This window comes from Schistocerca americana, chromosome 2 (assembly GCF_021461395.2).
Source record: "Schistocerca americana isolate TAMUIC-IGC-003095 chromosome 2, iqSchAmer2.1, whole genome shotgun sequence".
Lineage (NCBI taxonomy): Eukaryota > Metazoa > Arthropoda > Insecta > Orthoptera > Acrididae > Schistocerca > Schistocerca americana.
The window spans coordinates 1,050,120,078-1,050,139,949 of NC_060120.1; the positions used below are offsets into that span (position 1 = coordinate 1,050,120,078).

General features: G+C 42.4%; 1 pseudogene; it reads right to left on the bottom strand.

The window, feature by feature from the left end:
- Positions 1-1,922: 1,922 nt before the first annotated feature.
- On the bottom strand, positions 1,923-2,039 carry LOC124596971 (annotated as a pseudogene).
- Positions 2,040-19,872: the final 17,833 nt, after the last annotated feature.

Consider the following 19,872-nt stretch of genomic DNA (forward strand, 5'->3'; position numbering starts at 1 on the left):
ACCATACTCATCGCTTAAATCAAGGTGAGAATGTAAAATGTGAATTTTAAGTGACATTCTACACCCCATGTTCTTCTAGTTCTCCAACAGATCATTCACATTGGTAACATAGTTTTTGTCTTTTCTGTTACCCAAAAAGCCCTTCACAGTTGCTGTAAAAGAAGACCAAGTAGCTAATTGGATATCTGTGAGTTTGGTATCAAAGGCTGGATCTTTCAGCAATTTTCTTATTTGTGGTCCAATAAATATACCCTATTTCAGCTTTGCCTCACGTAATTTGGGAAACTTTTCTTTTAAGTGATTGAAGGCCTCATCTTCTTTATCCAGAGCTTTTATAAAGTTCTTGATAAGGCCCAACTTGAGATGAAGGGGAGGCAAAATGATTTTATCGGACACAACCAATGGGGTATTGTTCACTTTTAAGTTTACAGGAACATATAACTTCCTTATATTCCATTCCTTGACTGTATAGTGTCCCGGCTGTCCCAAAGGTACAAAAAGCAGCAGTATTTTGTGAATCCATCCTGTAAACCTGTAAGGAGTGCAACAACTTTTAAATCACAGCAAAGCTGCCATTCATGATTCTTATATTTGATTGCCTCTAGCAGCAAAGCCATGGTTTCATAATTTTCTTCCATGTCTACTGTGTAAGCCAAAGGTACAGATGGAAATGCATTGCTGTTATGCAGTAGTTCTCTTTCAGGCTGGTTTTACTGGAGTCAATAAATACTCGTAGTCGCCACTTCTGTGCATTAGACCATTGACATCTCTACATACACATAGGAATTCTGCATATCGAAATACTGAGTGAAGGAAGCACCTCTTTATCTGAAGCAGCAAATTTTTGCCCCTGGAGCTAGAAGGTTCCGTTGTTGCAATCTCGACTCCAAAAGTGTCATGTTATTGAGGGCATTACCCTTCTATATGTTCAATACTTTCTGATTCACTAGACATGGTGTCTGGTTCCGTGGCTTTCAAGTTACAGACAGGAACACGCAACCCCTCATCATGGGGCACAGGCAAATGCACTGAAGATACATTTGGATACTTTATTTTATGTCTAGTTTTGCTTGAATGTCCCGAAATATTTGTAAGACAGAAGTAACAGCTTGAATGATGGTCTTTAGGCTCACACCATACCGTCGGAACAGCGAATGACATGGCTCTTCGTTTTCCATTCTACCACTCGGTTAAGGTTGGCCGCCCAGTCGGAGGTTCGAGTCCTCCCTCGGCCATGGGTGTGTGTGTGCGTTGTCCATAGGGTAAGTTAGTTTAAGTTAGATTAAATAGTGCGTAGGCATAGGGACCGATGACCTCAGCAGTTTGGTCCCATGAAGACCTTACCACAAATTTCCAATTTACCGATTAAGGTTGTAGTACAGGTTATGCAGGTAAGATGAGATGCAAAATTTTTGTCTTAATCACCAACAGGACAATCAAAATACAATTTATATGCCTTCTTAACCAAATCAGTGACTGGTTTTCTTTCGGCTTTTGGAGTGAATTTCCCACACACATAACAAAAGTTGTTGTGGTGGTTTGGACAGCATCGAGATTTACTGGCTGCCACCTTTCTTAGTGTACGTTTTAATCACAAAAAATTGCACTATCTTTCACACCACTGGATTACCACACCAACCATTTACTGACGGTTTATAGATCTTCTAGCTCTCCTCTGCAAATCAAAAACAAACAATCAAACATCAAAACAGAAGAACAAGCACTCCGTCTTCAGGCCACAAGTGGCCCATCGGGACCATCCGACCGCCGTGTCATCCTCAGATGAGGATGCGGATAGGAGGGGCGTGTGGTCAGCACACCGCTCACCCAGACGTTATGAAGGTTTTCTTTGACCGGAGCCGCTACTATTCGGTCGAGTAGCTCCTCAATTGGCATCACGAGGCTGAGTGCACCCCGAAAAATGGCAACAGCACATGGCAGCTGGATGGTCACCCATCCAAGTGCCGGCCACGCCCGACAGCGCTTAACTTCGGTGATCTCACGGGAACCGGTGTATCCACTGCGGCAAGGCCGTTGTCCAAAACAAAAGAACAGAAGAACAGCAAAAAGCGAAATATGAATAGGAAAAATAAAAAACCTTTAAAAACTTAAAAATGGCACGTGATAGAACATTTTGAAAGGTATATTAGGATTCTATATACCAAAATACATTCTAATTGCTGTATCACATCCCAGATGGAAAATGGCTGTTGACTAGTGTATGTGGTCCGTGGTCGGTGGTATTTAGTAATGTGATCTGTAATTTGGTCATTGGGCGGTTTTGACGTTCGTTGCGGTGCCCTAACGATAGAGACACGCACAGGAGATCCCAAACGGTGGTTACTATTCTGCACTTCATTCCAGTCATGATCTGTCGACCACTTTTGCGAGATTTAACCGTCAGTGCAACATGACTGCTGTATGTTTCTCGACCAGCTAAAATAGTTTGCCGCTGAGATTTAGTAATTTGCCCATAAGCAGAAAGTGACGGTCCGTTTCGAAATATGTCATGAACTTTTAGGTATGCAATTGTTCTGATTTTCCCGTCTCTGCTTAGACACCAGTGTGCCTCGAAAAGTGAGGAAAATAAATAATAAGAGCCTTCACGTCTATGAATCCATCATCAAATATAAACTAAGCCTACGCAGCATTTCTAAGCGTGATCAGAATAAAAAAGTGCCGCAATTCTTCAAATATTCCATACTGCGATCAATTTCCAGACAAATTCTTTAAATAAACTATGTTCCATTGTAATATCTTGTATCCCATAAATTGTTTAAATAAACAGTATTCCACACACTCCAATTCCGTGACATATTGTTTAACTAAATAAATAAACTATATTCCAAACACCTTATGTTGCGTAAATTTTTTTAAATAAACGATATTGCACACATTGACTATAATGTTTAAACAATATTCCATTTACTGCAACCAATTTTCTGACAAATTTTTTAACTAAACAAATAAACTGTATTCCATACACCGCCTTGAGTCCCATTAGTTGTTTAGATAAACAATATTTCACGCATTGTCTAAATTGCTTAAACAATATGTTTTATAACTGCAATCGATTTCCCTCCAAATGACCGATCAACTAAGTCTTTTTCCTGTCAATTTGTGGAAGGAGGAAGGGACAGAGAAGGCTGGGGGGGGGGGGGGGTGGAGGTTTCCACAGGGTGGATTTAATTATTTGGTGGCTTTAATTAATTAATAAATGAAATTTGTATCAAAAGTGTGCTTGTATTGGCGAGGGAATTCCCTGATTGATGGAGGAAGAGGAGGTGGATGGGGTGGAGGGGGAAGGGGAGGGGTGGCAGAACAATAGGTAAAGAACCTGTCAATCAAAGGCGAAAAATAGGTTTGCCTCTGAATGTAGGCAACTCACACTAACAAACTGTTTCAGAACATAGTTTGTCCCGCTACTAGAGTACACTTTACAAGACATTATGTCGGAATAATAAAACGCTGAGCTATCAAAGACCCATGAGGAAAATATCAACAGTAATAAGCAGCAGTAACTTTAGCCCAAAAAATATGTGTTCCATTGGGTGTATTCCAATATTGTCTCGGAATGATTTGCGAACACCACACAAAATGCACATTTCGGGGACAGCTGGGATGCCTTGATCATGTCAGTGAACATTCCTCTATGTCTGCTGGTATTGTAATTTCCATTAGGTTATATGGTATGTTTGATTTTTTTATGTCTATAAAGGCATTCAGTTTCTGGTAGTTTAATGTTGTGTGTACATTTATTAATTCTGCTCCATAGTAATGTATATGCCAATGCAAAATCAGTGCAGTTTGGTTGGCAATGCAAATTATTGTGTTCACCAAAAGCTCTTGGTGCCAGAAATAGCCCTCTACTACCGGGAATAAGGTGGCTTATTTGCATGTGGAAACTAAACAAAAAATTAGTCACCCCAGTGCGCGTACACAGATGAATCGTAAAGTCGTTACAAGTGGCGCAGCAATAGAGTCACATGCTCAGCTATGCATACATTATCTTTATGTGAGCACAAGGAAGTAGACATATTTATGTGTCAAGTAGACATTTTACTTAAAAACGGGTAAATGCAATGACATAACAGAGTGCAAAAAGGATCAATTGTGTTTGCCCATGCCCATGGCCATATTGTTTGTGAACTTGCTGCATTTATTGGTGCTTTGCAGCAGACTGTTCTCCATGTCCACATGCAGTGATGTAAACAGGGACCACGAAACACAACCTCAGATTTTTGCTTGGAAAAAGATACTGAGCGAGAGGGACCAAAGATGCATTTCATGGCTTCTGAATCATAATCGCTTCCATGCCTGACATAAATTGCTGCAGGCAGTGAATGAAGGTCTGTTCTCGACTCCCAGTGAGCTAACATCACAACAGGAGCTATATGCAATGAACTTTTCGATCCGGTCACCTGGCAAGAAGCCACTTCTCACAAAGGCAGATAAAGCTGCACGTCCTCACTGGACCAGAAATCATCGAATGTGCACAGTAGCTGACTGGCAGAATGTAATGTGGTCTGAAATATCACATTTATGCCTGCATTCAAATGATGTGGGTCATCAAGTGGACTAAAGATCAAATGATGCATTTCACTCTGAATGTGTGCAAAGTAAAGTTCAGTCCAGAGGTGGGTCTGTAACGTTCGATTGTGTGTGTGTGTGTGTGTTTTTTTTTGTCATGGATTGGGACCACTCACTAAAATGAACCAGCGTGTTTGTTTTAACATTCTGAATGATCAAGTTCTGCCTTTCTGTCAACATGTCCCTGACGATTTACTATTGATACACTTATTTTTCATGGCGACAACACGAGAATTTATTGGGCTGGAAGAATATGTAACTGGTTTTCTGAACGCTCACCAACCATATTAAATTTCGATTAGCTTGCAGAATCACCTGACTTGAACCCCGTAGGGTATCTGTGGGACATGTTGGAACAGCAGGTAAAACGCCTACGTCCTCATCCACGCAGTTTGGTGGAATTTGCGTGATTATATTCTTAGTTAGTGGCTTGATCTGAATGTGACATACTTGTACAACATTGAGGACTCAATTCATAACCGAATCCGGGTGGTTATCGAGTCCAGGGTTGGAATTATACAGTATTAAATTATGCTTGTAATGAGTTCTCTGGGAATGTCTAATTTTTTGTCTAGTGAGATTACAGAACCTCGCCACAAGCAGGGTTAAGCGATACATATACGAGTACCAAAAGATGATGGCAACACAGATCAGTGACAGTTTACAATAATTTATTAATGGAAACTGTACAGATACTTGTATTAAGTGTAGTACGAAGATGTTGCATGACAGTGGTTCAAGGCTCATTTGCACTGGTTTGGCTTTAACTCTGGTCTGATTCTAAACACAGAGAAGGATAACTACAAACACTCGTAGAACGCCTAGTTTGGCTCTTGATGGTGGTGAGAATATAGTCTGGTTAAAATTTCTTGGTTTTTGATACTTCATGCGTTGTAGCTGATTTATTACAATCACAGCGTTCAACGTCACGCCATTGCCAAACTGCCACAAGAATTGGTCAGTTGCAGTTCCTTGTCCAGCATTCTTTCGTGAAGTGTCTAGATCCCAAATCGTGTTTCATGACACATGATAGCCTCATCAAAAACAACACACGCAAAGATGCTAACGAAATACACACATCAAAAAAGTTTACATCACCTCGGTTTCGACAGTTCCGGAACCTGTAGAGAAAATTGGAATAGAGATCAACGTAAACACCATTCCCGCCCTTTTTATTGCTCATGAAAGCCACATATGGCATGTTGTAGCACCATACAGCGAGACCATAAGAGGTGGTGGTCCAGATTGCTGTACACACCGGTACCTCTAATACCCAGTAGCACGTCCTCTTGCACTGATGCATGCCTGTATTCGTCGTGGCATACTATCCACAAGTTCATCAAGCCACTGTTGGTTTAGATTGTCCCACTCCTTAACGGCGCTACGGCGTGGAACCTTCAGAGTGGTTGGTGAGTCACGTCGTCCATAAACAGCCCTTATCAATCTATCCCAGGCATGTTCAATAGGGTTCATGTCTGGAGAACATGCTGGCCACTCTAGTCGAGCGATGTCGTTATCCTGAAGGAAGCTCAAAAAATGTTCAAATGTGTGTGAAATCTTATGGGACTTAACTGCTAAGGTCATCAGTCCCTAAGCTTACACACTACTTAACCTAAATTATCCTAAGGACCAACACACACACCCATGCCCGAGGGAGCACTCCAACCTCCGCCGGGACCAGCCGCACACTGAAGAAAGTCATTCACAAGATCTGCACGATGGGTGCGCGAATTTTCGTCTATGAAGACGAATGCCTCACCAATATGCTGCCAATATGGTTGCACCATCGGTCGGAGAATGGCTTTCAAGTATCGTACAGCCTTTACGGCGCCTTCCATGACCACCAGCGGCGTACGTCCGCCCCACATAATGCCACCCCAGAACAGCAGGGAAGCTCTACCTTACTGCACTCGCTGGACAATGTGTCTAAGGTGTTCAGCCTGACTGGATTACTTCGAAACACGTCTACAATGATTGTCTGGTTGAGGGCTAATGCGACACTCGTCGGTGAAGAGAACGTGATGTCAATCCTGAGCGGTCCATTCGGCATGTTATCGGGCCCATCTGTACCACGCTGCACGGTGTCGTGGTTGCAAAGATGGACCTCACCATGGACGTCGGGACTGAAGTTGCGCATCATGCAGCCTATTGTGCACAGTTTGAGTCGCAATACGACGTCCTGTGGCAGCACGAAAAGCATTATTCAACATGGTGGCGTTGCTGTCAGGGTTCCTTGGTTCAAATGGCTCTGAGCACTATGCGACTTAACTTCTGAGGTCATCAGTCACCTAGAACTTAGAACTAATGAAACATAACTAACCTAAGGACATCACACACATCCATGGCCGACCAGGATTTGAACCTGCGACCGTAGCGGTCGCTCGGTTCCAGACTGCAGCGCCTAGAACCGCACGGCCATTCCGACCGGCCTGTCAGGATTCCTCCGAGCCATAATCAGTAGGCAGCGGTCATCCATTGCAGTAGTAGCCGTTGGTCGGCTTGAGTGAGGCACGTCATCGACAGTTCTTGTCTCTCTGTATCTCGTCCATGTCCCAACAACATGGCTTTGGTTCACTCCGAGACGATTACACACTTCCCTTGTTGAGAGCCCTTCTTGGCACGATATCCACAGTCAACGTCTATCTTATAGAGTTTTGGGAACTGGGGTGATGCAAAACTTTTTTTGATGTATGTAGATATACATTTTTCATACGCAACACTAAGAATAGAATACTGGATATTTATACACAATATGTTGTTCAGAATCACATATACAGTGAATGTATCACTAAAATAGGCTTACATTAGTTAAGCTTCGCATGATCTTTACATGAAGACGAACTTTAGAAGACCGCAATTCGTCGCTGTGACTGGGTCACCACAGTCGTAAGTATAACTACCTACGGTGGTGTTGAAGTGTAGCCCACTGAGGGGCATACAAACTTCAGCTGTAGAAGATCGTGGGTTCGAGTCTTGTCAACAGAAACCAATTTTTTTAATTTGGAAAATAAACAAAAGAGCCTGAGTTTTATTTTTATTCAGTTTTATTGCATTAAATGTAATTTTTTATTTTAAGTTCCTTGTCACACCATTTTGGTCATCGTGTTGGCCTTTTTATTTGCTCCTATTTTTCTTCCTATCTTTTTTTACTGCACACTGTCTCTGTCGCTTATAACCTGCAACCAAATGAATCGCGTACTGCTCATCAGTTGATAACGTGGCAGCTGTGTAATCAACAAGTGTGAGGATGGTAACAGGTAAGAAATGACAACGAGAAATTAGTTTGGCTTTAGCGCTGAAATTGAATTTTTCTGTCTTGAGATTATCTTTAATCATAGTGAACAAAGGGGTTGTGATTTTAGTCCTGCAGAAAATTTTCACCGCCGTTTTCTCGGATGCATTGCACATCTCTACCTTGGGACACGAGTTCAAATTCGGCCCTGCCAGCAGCAGGCCGCTGGCGTGGAGCGTGCGGGACGCAGGGGTGCAGTCTCAGCAGGGACTTTTTTAAATTAAAATGGTTTTCAAGTAATCGGCATCATCACACCTTTTCATTAAAACAGAATGCAAACGTATTCTTTCTTCTTCACATACTCCTAAGAGAACTTTTATGCTTGCTCAGTTTTGTACTCCCAACGAAGCTTTATTAGTTATATACGAGGGTTATTTGGAAAGTAAGGTCCGATCGGTCGCGAAATGGAAACCATTGTGAAAATCAAAAATGTTTTATTTGCAACAGTCAGCTAGACCTTCGTGCTACTTTTCTACACAGTCACCGCTCCGGCTTAGACATTTGTCGTAGCTTTGCACCAACTTTCCAATGGCCTCATCACAGAGGGACCTTGATAAATGTATCCGGTTTATACCGTCACTACCTAAATGCTACGATCGTTTCAGGAAAGCTATAATTACAACAGCTAAAAAACACATTCCAAGGGGGTTTCGAAAAGAATACATCCCAGGATGGGATGCAAAATGCCATAAGCTATATTAGGATTATACTAGTAGTGGTGACCAAGAAATAGCTGATGACCTCCTCCACAATCTAAATTCCGCAAGAAGACAACGATGGACTGAAGCAACTGAAAGAATGAATTTCACTCAATCAAGTAGGAAGGCATGGAGTTTGTTACGTAAACTCGGAGGTACGACAAGACCAGCCCAGAAAAATCCAACCATAACACCAGAGAAAATTGCAAATAACATTGTCGAAATGTCAAGAGCTCCGAGAGACAAACCACATACCAGGATGATTAAGCGCTAACTCAGAACACTAAAAAAGAATACTCCAAATACATCAGAGCTTTCCAGACCATTCACTGAGGATGATGTCATTACTGCCCTCAAGGATATGAAACCGGGCAAAGCCCCAGGTTTTGACAACATACATCCAGAATTTCTAATCTACGCTGGAAAGAACGTAGTCAAATGGCTGGCAAATTTCTTTTCGAACATTTTGACTACAAACCATCGCCCTAGAGAATTCAAAAAGGCAAGAACAATAGCTTTGCTGAAACCAGGGAAACCAGCAGGCCAACCGCTAAGCTACAGACCAATAGCACTTCTTAGCTGTACATACAAACTTCTCGAACGACTTGTCCATAATCGAATTAGCGGCATTATTATGGAGAACTTACCTATAGAACAGGCAGGCTTCAGACCTGACCGTAGTTGCTGTGACCAAGTTCTGGCATTAACATCCTACATAGAGGCTGGCTTTCAACAGAAATTAAAAACAAGTGATGTATTTCTAGACTTAACATCTGCATATGATACTGTTTGGTGAGATGGAATAATTTACAAACTCTTAAGAGTGATTCCTTGCCAGATTTTAACATCCTTAATACATAATATGCTGAGTAACAGAACCTTCCAGGTCACCCTAAACGGAAAGACAAGCAAAACAAAACTTATTAACAACGGGCTTCCGCAAGGCTCCGTATTGGCCCCTCTTCTGTTTAACCTCTATATAGCAGATCTCCCAAACACAAAGTCAAGAAAATTTTGCTATGCGGATGACATAGCACTGGCTACCAGAGACAAGTATCTCTTAAATACAGAGGAAGTCCTTAATAATGACGTTGAAATACTATACAATTATTTCAAGAAATGGAGACTCAAGCCAAACCCTAACAAAACTGAAGTATCTACATTCCATCTTAATAACAAAATGGCAAATGAAATTATTAACATAAAAATCGGAAACAGCAACCTCAAACATAACAAGTTTCCAAAGTACTTAGGTATAACATTGGATCGCACTCTTTCTTACCGAAAACATGTGGAGAACACCACTGCAAAAATTGGAACACGGAATAACATCATTCAAAAACTTAGCGGTACTACTTGGGGAGCTAATGCAAAAACATTACGCACCTCATCTATCGCCTTAGTGTTCTCTGTGGCTAAGTACTGCGCTCCAGTTTGGATTAATAGCTGTCACACTAAACTTATTGACAGGCAATTAAATAACACAATGTGGTTGATTTCTGGAACTGTTAAATCAACGCCCACGTACTGGTTACCGGTGCTATGTAATATCCTGCCCCCGGACCCGCGTGGAAAAGCGGCCCTACTGCACGAATTCAGAAAGATTGAGACAAAACCAGAACTACCAATTAAAGAAGAATTCTCACAACTGCGACACACCCGATTGATATCAAGAAAGCCACCCATATGCACAGCTGAGCAGCTTCAAAATAATAACTATGACCACATGAAACAATGGAGACTACATTGGAACCAAAAGACAAATGACCAACTACAGACCTGGTTTGAGAGCTATAACTGCAACATATCTGGAATGGAACTAACACGGAGAACATGGTCTGCATTAAATCGAATACGTACTGGACATGGCAGGTGTGCGGATTCACTACACAAATGGGGAAGAGCGATGTCACCAGAATGCGACTGCGGTGCCCCTAGACAGACGATCCAACACATCCATGGTGAATGCTCCTTGCGAGCATATGCAGGGAACTGGTCCGACTTCCTGGAGGCATCCCCATCGGCGCTAGAATGGATCTCAAACCTCGATATAACCTTTTAACTGACCAATATAAACATAAATTATATTTATGATTGTTATAAGATTTTAATGTCTAACACTTGATGTATTAATGTTGCATGTATAGCCATACACTAAATAAAATAAATAAAAATCAAAGAGGGCAGCCGCCTGTGCTCTCCGCCACTTCTCCACGCTGGTCTACAGCTCGTTATCTGTGTCAAAATGCTGTCTTCATAGCCACTGTTCATGTGAGCCGAAACGAAACTCACTGAGAGCCAATTTGGGGCTGTATTATTTGTAATCAAACATTTCCTATCTTCATTGCCCTGTAGATTGCGGGCAGGAATTGTAGTGAAGAAGGAAACGCACGACAATTATGTTATGTTGACTGCAAGATATCAGGCGAAATCTCTGACGAGGTCCTCACACTTAGCGAGAGGCACTATTTTCTAGGCATCTTCATGTACTCACTGTGCGCTCAGGATTGAAAAGAGTGAAGTGACGCGATCGACGGGCATACTAGAGATACTGCCCAGCACATCTGTGCAAAGTTTCTTTGGATTTTTGCTGTCGTTTGCATTTCGCAACCGATCGGTCCTTACTCTCCGAATGGCCCTCGTACACGTTAATTACACCTGGAACAACTGAATACACAGCAATCTATATATCAGTTTTACTGTAAAAGTTGAAAAGCACAATTACTCTACCAGTATGTAATTAAAGGAGTACATGTTTTAACTTGGGTGTACCCACTGAGGTGTCTTTGCATACACCTGGAGATGGGGCTACTTTTTGGGGGTATATGCACCCCAGTTGAATTGTATACCACAGCTTTCACTCAGTCACGTAAACCACAAAAAAGTGGACTCAACTGAATAAACGAATGAATACGTGCTTCAACCGACAGAAAAACTAAAGAATGGCTCACTTGAAGAGAATGAACGAGTAACTCAGTCTGTACACAAAACAGCACCAGATCGTGTGAAGTGTTATCGTTCGTTGCTCACAGAGACTGGTTTCACACGAAGGAACTGAGTGTGTAATTCAACCGATGCATTAAGTTACAGCCGAATCAGTCGATTGTTTTCCAACAGCAGACTGAATCGATTGTTTCTGTTAGGTTGTTCCCGTCTCTAGTGGCGACTGTAGACGCGTTCGGGATGCTGTCTTTGAGGTACTTCTGACGTTGTACGGATTCTGAGTGGATACTGTCACTTACACCAAAGCCCTCGGCCCTCTTACCTGAGGCTATTATGACAAGAAGTTCAATCCGTTGCTGCAAAGTGCTGACTGCCGACTGTTACCAGTGGCTGTTGCCTGTAGTTCTGGCACTGTGTACAGTTCCAACAGTTTTCTTACTCCGTAAGTTTGCAAGTAAAAGCGAGTGCTTGGTGCAAAATCCGACATTGCATTTAGGAAATTCTCAAACGTCACTGACAGGTAACATATTCTGTTTCATGTGACGTCACAGGAACATGTCAAATTCATTGAAGCGCATTTATGCGAACTGCTTGATGTCAGACGTTTTGCAGGCTGAAGAGGTATTTCTTCGGTTTTTTCAATACATTATATCCACCAAGATAGATCAATGAAGAAAGCTTAACTGTTTTATCAGAAAAAAAAGACAAAACTCTTTTTGAGTACTTTTAGTTCAAAATTTCAAATTTAGAATTTATTGTTCGAGAATTAGGATGGAAGCCAAAGCAATGAATTAAAATTTGCCCCAAGTTCCGAACTTGGGCCCAGTTCTCATGGTTAGCAGGTAGATAGGCTGACCACTACACCACAATGACAATGTGTCTACTGCAGATGAATAGACTACACAATTCCGATACCCTTCCTAACACAGACTTCAATTCACGACTTCAGTTTGTGTTATGGAGGGAAATGGACCAGGGTAGTCTGTACAGATTTTGTAATCACTATGCTATGATGGTATAGCGGTTAGCACATGTGCCTGCTAAGCAGGAGACCTGGGTTTAAGGCGTGGCCTTGCCACAAATTCGTAAGCTTCTATCCTCACCGAAGATAAAGTTAAGACTCATATGCCGTCCACAAAATGTAAAATTCTATGTTTCTTCATTATTACCATGCTTAGTACAAAAACCCACATTGTTTTATTTTCTGAATCACAGACAATGTAAGCTTGTACGAATGCAATAGAGAAATTCTTAGAGAAGAAGTACGCTGCTGCCAACCTCGGCTTGGTTGAAGGTCCACTAATCATGATGCACAACAAACGCTAGCACTGGTAACTTGCTTTGCACACATTATTGGGACTCACTACCATTCTCAAATTGCTGCATCTGTGCTGTACCTCATTTATCAGGAGAATGCGACCAGTCTTCTGTCTCTGCCGTACAGGATTTGTTCCTTAATTGACATCTAATCAGTTACCAAGCTGCACAGCAATTCCGTCTTGTTCAGGAAGCAAGCTTCTGCCACCAAGCTTGATTTTATCAAAGGCGTAACTCCTGTTCCTTGCGAAGTATCGCCAACAAAACGACAAAGAGTATAGCTACTTGGCAGTTTTAGCATGAAATCTCTGGCATATTTGTAACCTTCGGGTGAGCAGTATTGCCAAATGGTGCTCTATTTTATTATTTGCTCACTCCAGTGAAAGTGACATTTTATTAGCATTTTCATTTGTTCCAAGAATTGTATTTCAGCCGGCTTACTTCCTTCTTCTGATATTAATTATTCCAGTATTTTGTGATACGAGTTATTTTCGTACTGTGCAACTCGCTCTGATAGCAATCGAACGATACATTAATGGCTCATTACTTTGTTGTTTAGTCTCGATGCTTCAGTTTTATGAGACCTTAGTTCTTTTTTAAGGCTTTTAGTTTTCTGTTTGAACCCCAGCTTCAGTAAATACAGTTAATGGAACATTTGTGTGGATTTCTTGCGCTTCTTCTACGTTTACGACACACCGGATTACTGGGAGGCTGCAATTCAGTTTATCGTCTTTATAGTGCTGATATTGGAATTTTATGGAGAGAAAAAGTTGGAAATCTGCTGGGAATGCTCAGAATCTAACTCTTGGAACCAACTTTACAATTTGCCTCACTAAAATTTTAACTGCAGGCTACTGACCAATTTCGTAGCGCATTTGTCATGATGTTTTCTCCAGCCATAATCCATAACCATGTATTATTAGGTCGTTACCAACCGAAATTATGGTCAGTTATGCCACTAGTTTTTTATTTCTCCTCATTACCAAACAGCACACAGCTACGACATCTACAAGCAATAATGATTGTGTTTCAGACTGCTATACATGGTGTTCCACAATCCATGTTACACACTTCTAGAAGTTGCAGAGGGGGCTGGAATACATGTCTGGAAACGGTATCCAACGACGCAACGGAGCGCCAAGGCACCGGTGCCTGTAAATGTTTTTATATGGAGGGTGATTCTGTGATGGTGTTACAAGCTTTCTGGGATGACAGAAAACGATAAATGTATCAATTTGATGATATCTTGATTTTCCCTCGTTTCTTGATAGAACAGCATTACAGTAAATGAAAAGCGACATTTTACTTTTGTTCTACAGTAGTACATTTATTCTGTTAACCGGTTTTCGGCTTACAAGGCCATCTTCAGACATCTACTGACCATTACAGCCAAAGAAGTTACTTTGTTTATAAACGACATTGGAAAAGAAGTTACACATCAAAATTGAAGCAGAAACGTAGTGTAAATAAAATTTTTGGCAGTGTGGTCGTAATGCAATGTAAAAAGTAAAAAGTTGAACAATATTTTACGTGGTTCATTTATTTATCGAACGAGCCGGAAGTCATAAACGGAAACCGTTGTGATACCTCTGACAGCGGAATACGTGTACTGCTACTGTTGTTGCTAAGACTGTTGAGTAGCAACTTTCAGAGGTGGTGTTATGGACCAAAACAAGAAAAAAAGTCTAGTAAACATGGGCTCTAAAATGCATTCCTTAAGATCTATGAGCACTTGTTCAATAAAGAAAATGTGTTTCACAGTGAAGAAGATTAACAAGTGCTCTCATTCGGGAGGGCAACGGTTTAATTTCGCGCCCAGCCATCCTGATTTAGGTTTTCCGTGATTTCCCTAAATCGCTTCAGACAAATACTGGGATGATTCTTTTGAAAGGGCACGGCCCTTCCCTAATCCGATGGGACCAATGACCTCACTGTTTGGTCCCCTCCCCCAAATCAACCAACTAACAAAGATGAACAAGTGCCCATAGCTCCTCAGATATGCATTTTAAAGCTCGTATTACCAGATACTCTTCCTTGTTTTAATCCATACTGGTATCTCTGAAAGTTGCCCGCTCTACAGTGTCGCAACAACGCTACCAGTACACGTATTTCACTGTCAGAGTTATCAGGACGGTTTTCGCTTCTAACTGTCGTCTCATTCGTTTCCGGTACACGGGTCCTTACCTAGAATTGATACATTTACCATTCTCTATCATCCTACAAAGCCTGTCACATCATCACAGAAATACCCAGTATATAAAAACATTCACAGGCACCGGTGCCTACAACTCTGACGCTCTGTTGCATCGTTTCCGGACATGGGTTCCTACGTAAAACTTGGTCTCCCAAGTCCCCTTTACAACCACTAGAAGTGTGTCACACGAATTGTGAAATACCCTGTACATCGGAGAAACGTAGTATGAAAGTACTTTTTACAGCAGATATTCAACGCTATCAGCAACACGCGCAACTGTAGTACGAATTCAAACACTACAACAATATTTTCGACGTTTTATGCTTTGTGTATTTCTTTATTGCTTACCTTCGTTAAAAGATGACTGCAGGTAGGAAAAAAATGGTTCAAATGGATCTGAGCACTATGGGACTTAACTTCTGAGGTCATCAGTCCCCTAGAACTTAGAACTACTTAAACCTAACTAACCTACGGACATCACACACATATATGCCAGAGGTAGGATTCGAACCTGCGACCGTAGCGGTCGCGCGGTTCCAGACAGTAGCGCCTAGAACCGCTTGGCCACTCCGGCCGGCCTGCAGGTAGGAGGAATTCATTTACTTGCTACCAGGGAAGTTGCAACTGTTAATACAGCAGGACACTAGACTGATTTATTTAATGTGTATCTCTTCAAAATACAAGTGGTACAAGGTTCATGAGAACAAGAGACATTAGGGGGTGTACACAAGCATAAAGGGACAAATATTTCGGTACACGGATGGAAGAGGACAGGAAAACACCAACATCTAAAGGCTGTAGATGCAGATGCAGATGTAGATGTGACGTCACAGCTGACTTGGAGGTCTTGTTTGGAGCACTTTGACGAACTGTGCGCGTATCTAGGGTAGGCGGTGACAGCGATCCCCGAGCAGAGGTGACGCCTCGCCGCTGGCTCGTTACGCATTGTGTGGCTGGCTGGCGCTCGTGCCCTGTAACTACTGTAATTTCGAAAGTTTGTCTGCCTGAAAATGTACTGTTGTCCCAAGCATATTGCAACAAACGGTGTATTTCTATCGCTGCTCGTTTAGTTTTTATTGCCGTTTCAAATATACCGGTCATTTTTGAAACACCCTGTATATACAATGTTAAAAGAGAAATACGTAAAGACATAATGTTACGAAGATAGAATAAAAGCTAGTGACATGCCTGATTGAGAAACGAATAAAGCAAGAATCGTACATGTGAGAATATGGATGCATTTGCTTTACTGTTTGACAGAGCGAAAACTGGACATAGGCTTTAATTTTTAGGGGAAACTTATTTAAGTGGCGCACTTTGTGGCACAAGAAGATCACTGTCCAAGGTATAACAAGTTCACTGAAGAAAATGAAAAAACCGTCTGCTTCAACGGTAGGGAATTAGAAGCTAAGAATACAGTAACAAGCTAACGCAACAGGTGCAAAACAACTGTGGATCAGAATAAGACCAGACTGGCTCTGAAAGCCGAGGACACTAGCTGGAGACTACACACAGAGAAGTAAACACTTTTTGGAAGCAAGTGGAGAGTAAGCACTTCGGCGATGATCACTTGCTGGATGTTAAATTCGTGGCCAGTAACTCTGAGTCCGAGAATGACGAATGTCTGGTTTTAGGTTCAATAAGGTAGGACTTAGAGCTTGGGCCGAAGCGCCACTAATGATAGACACACTGTGCTGCTGTAGAAGCTAACGTCCCTGGATATCAGTGTTAGAAAGACCTACAGTTTCTGGCAGCAGTGGCTGTGCCTAACGATGGACTCTGAGGGTGGTCCTGTTCGATGGATGGCCCAGGGAAGACTCTCGAAGCCTGTCTTCCTGGTGCTGTCCTCTCGCTGGCTTATACAGTCTGATTCAGCTGCCCCTACCTGTGGGTTTTATGCAGCCCATAATGCCTTCAAAATGCATACTCCAGATTTTCATATTCTCTCGCTCACTACGTGCAGATTATTAGTCCTAAAGATAAAAGGAACAATGCCTTTTTGTGGGAAATTTAGTGCAGTTAAATTTTGAACCGGGGTACGTTTTCACTACAGATTGTAGTTTTCGGGATATTCAAGAAAATCGTACAAAAGTGTCCTTCAAACGCGTTTTTCTTATCTCGAAAACTGTGGCGTCCAGCGAAAACGTATCCAGTACAGAATTTAAGTACGTTAAATTTCCTACAAAAATGCCCTGTTCATTTTTTTCTGTAGGAATAATAGTTTGCACATAGCGAGCAAGAGAATATAAAATCCTGCGCATGTTATTTGAAGACGTTGCTGGTTGCATAAAGCCTGTAGGTAGGGGCAGCTGAATCACCCCTTGTAACTGCCTGCGGCGGAATGCTGTGGAAACTGGCTCCCTGTGACGAGACACGGGGACGCAGTCACGTTCTGTGTCGACAGTGCCCTCTGCAGGCGCCGGCCTCGCCTCCTGGTGGCCGGTCTTGGCGGCATCCCATGCTGAGGCGTGCAGGGGCAGCGGTCGCTGTCCACGTGTTGGGTCTGCCTGACGATTTGCTGAAATTTTAGGCAAAAGCCTCTGACATGACATGAGGAGGACTGGTGAAATGTTTCAGCTTCTTCCAGACAGCGACAGGCTGTTTAATCCTTCAACAAATACAGGCAGACGGCAGAAACAGAGCGTTTTTATTTTGTTGTTGCTCATAACTTTAGTGGGCAATGGCCTTGCCGCAGTGGATACACCGGTTCCCGTGAGATCACCGAAATTAAGCGCTGTCGGGCGTCGACGACACTTGGAAGGGTGACCATCCAGCCACCATGCGCTGTTGCCACTTTTGGGGGTGCACTCAGCCTCGTGATGCCCATTGAGGAGCTACTCGAGCGAATAGCAGCGGCTCCGGTCAAAGAAAACCATCATAACGACCGGGAGAGCGGTGTGCTGACCACACGCCCCTTCTATCCGCATCCTCAACTGAGGCTGACACGGCCGTCGGAAGGTCCCGATGGGCCGCTTGTGGCCTGAAGACGGAGTGCATAACTTTAGTACTAAATAAGTGAGACATTTTCGAATACGATGGGATTACAGGTACAGTCATGCTCAAAAGTATCCGAACGACCCGAATTGCATTTCGCCCGATTCGCAAGCAACCTGCATAACGCAGCTGTCTAGCAGGTCCTCTAATCGCTGTGTGTGATGTCCTTAGGTTAGTTTGGTTTAAACTGGTGCGTGGTTGGAATGAACTCAGTGACAAACTTAAAGTGTACAGTGAGAACTATTACGTGTGCAACAACGAGGATGCAGTGGGAATGCATTTACATCGATTGGATGAACGTTATAGAAACAATCACTCGAAACCGACGTTTCACGTAAGTCACATGCAACAAAAATCTGCAACGCAACCATCTGTGTGTGGTGTGTTTGTAATTGTGTTTTATTTATATTTTAGGACAATTAATCTGTAAAAAACACACCAAATGTAGAAAGAAAGCGTGTAAACCGTCTGATGATGAATCGCAACGATTCGAAACCGGTGGTAACGGTTTCCTTTGAATAAAGGAACTCAAAGTAAATTTGTGGCTGGTTGCTGTCCTAACACGATCAACAATAGAATAAGACCTCTGTTCTTTTAAATGGCTATCGGTGCACCAAATAAGATAAAATTTTCTAATGTAAGTAAGTTTACTGGCGACAGTATTTCTGTTTGCCATGACTTCCGCCTATGTCACATCCCAGCGTAAACTGGCTCTGCCCAATTGGTAACGAAGGACCGTGATGTTTCATGCGGATTCTGGACTATAACGTCTTTCTCTTGAGGTTACTAGAGGTGTGTGTAAATGCCTTCCAATGCCCATTCAAGGAAGACAAGGGTACACAGTCTAGCTTCGATATTATGATTACGCCTCAGTTTGTGGATGAACTCAGACTTAGGTTGGTAATCATTTTAAATATTTAGCAGTACTGTACCCATTGGTGTTAAACTCGTTTTCAACCAATGATTCCCACAGCTACAGGAACAATACTTGTGATACCTCTCAAACAAAATACTTAAGCAGTGCTAGCAGACGGAAAGATCAACCTGGCACAAACTGTGGGAAGTTTGTTTTACAACCTTCGTACCTGGATAAAGAGCTTTACCTATTTGTGATATCTGTGAACGTTGCTGCACAAGACGATTTAAGAAGAAACTAAATTCCTTCAGCTACAACAGTGTTTAAAGAAAACGTCTTTACGGCACTAAATTGTGGTTTGTGAATCGTTTACAGGCCGTATTCTGTCGCATTTCGCTGGTTGGGGACGAAATGTCTCCCACTGGAAGGTCATGTTGTTTTATTTAAATGATTACAAAATCAGGTAAAACGAACAGTAACGTTGTCAGGATAAGCACATTCCTGTTGTCAGTATGATGTTGTACTGACCAGGGCCTGTAATGATCAAGGGTCCGTTTAGGTTCAAATGGTTCTGAGCGCTATGCGACTTAACTTCTGAGGACATCAGTCGCCTAGAACTTAGAACTAATTAAACCTAACTAACCTAAGGACATCGCACACATCCATGCCCGAGGCAGGATTCGAACCTGCGACCGTAGCGGTCACGCGGTTCCAAACTGAAGCGCCTTTAACCGCACGGCCACACCGGCCGGCTCCGTTTAGGTCAGGCATATTGTGTACCGATGTGGAAGAGAGAGAACCACTAAATTCTGCAATCCGTATGCATTGTATACACACAGAAATTACTGTTATAGTGTACTTATGGAGCCCAATGAGTGAATTGCGTCTTTTCCGGTGAGAAAGAGCACTGGCAAACAGTCTTCGCTAAATTAGGTTACTTAAACTGGTGTCACTCTGAGCTAGAATTAATTGTCAGCGACTAAGGGTA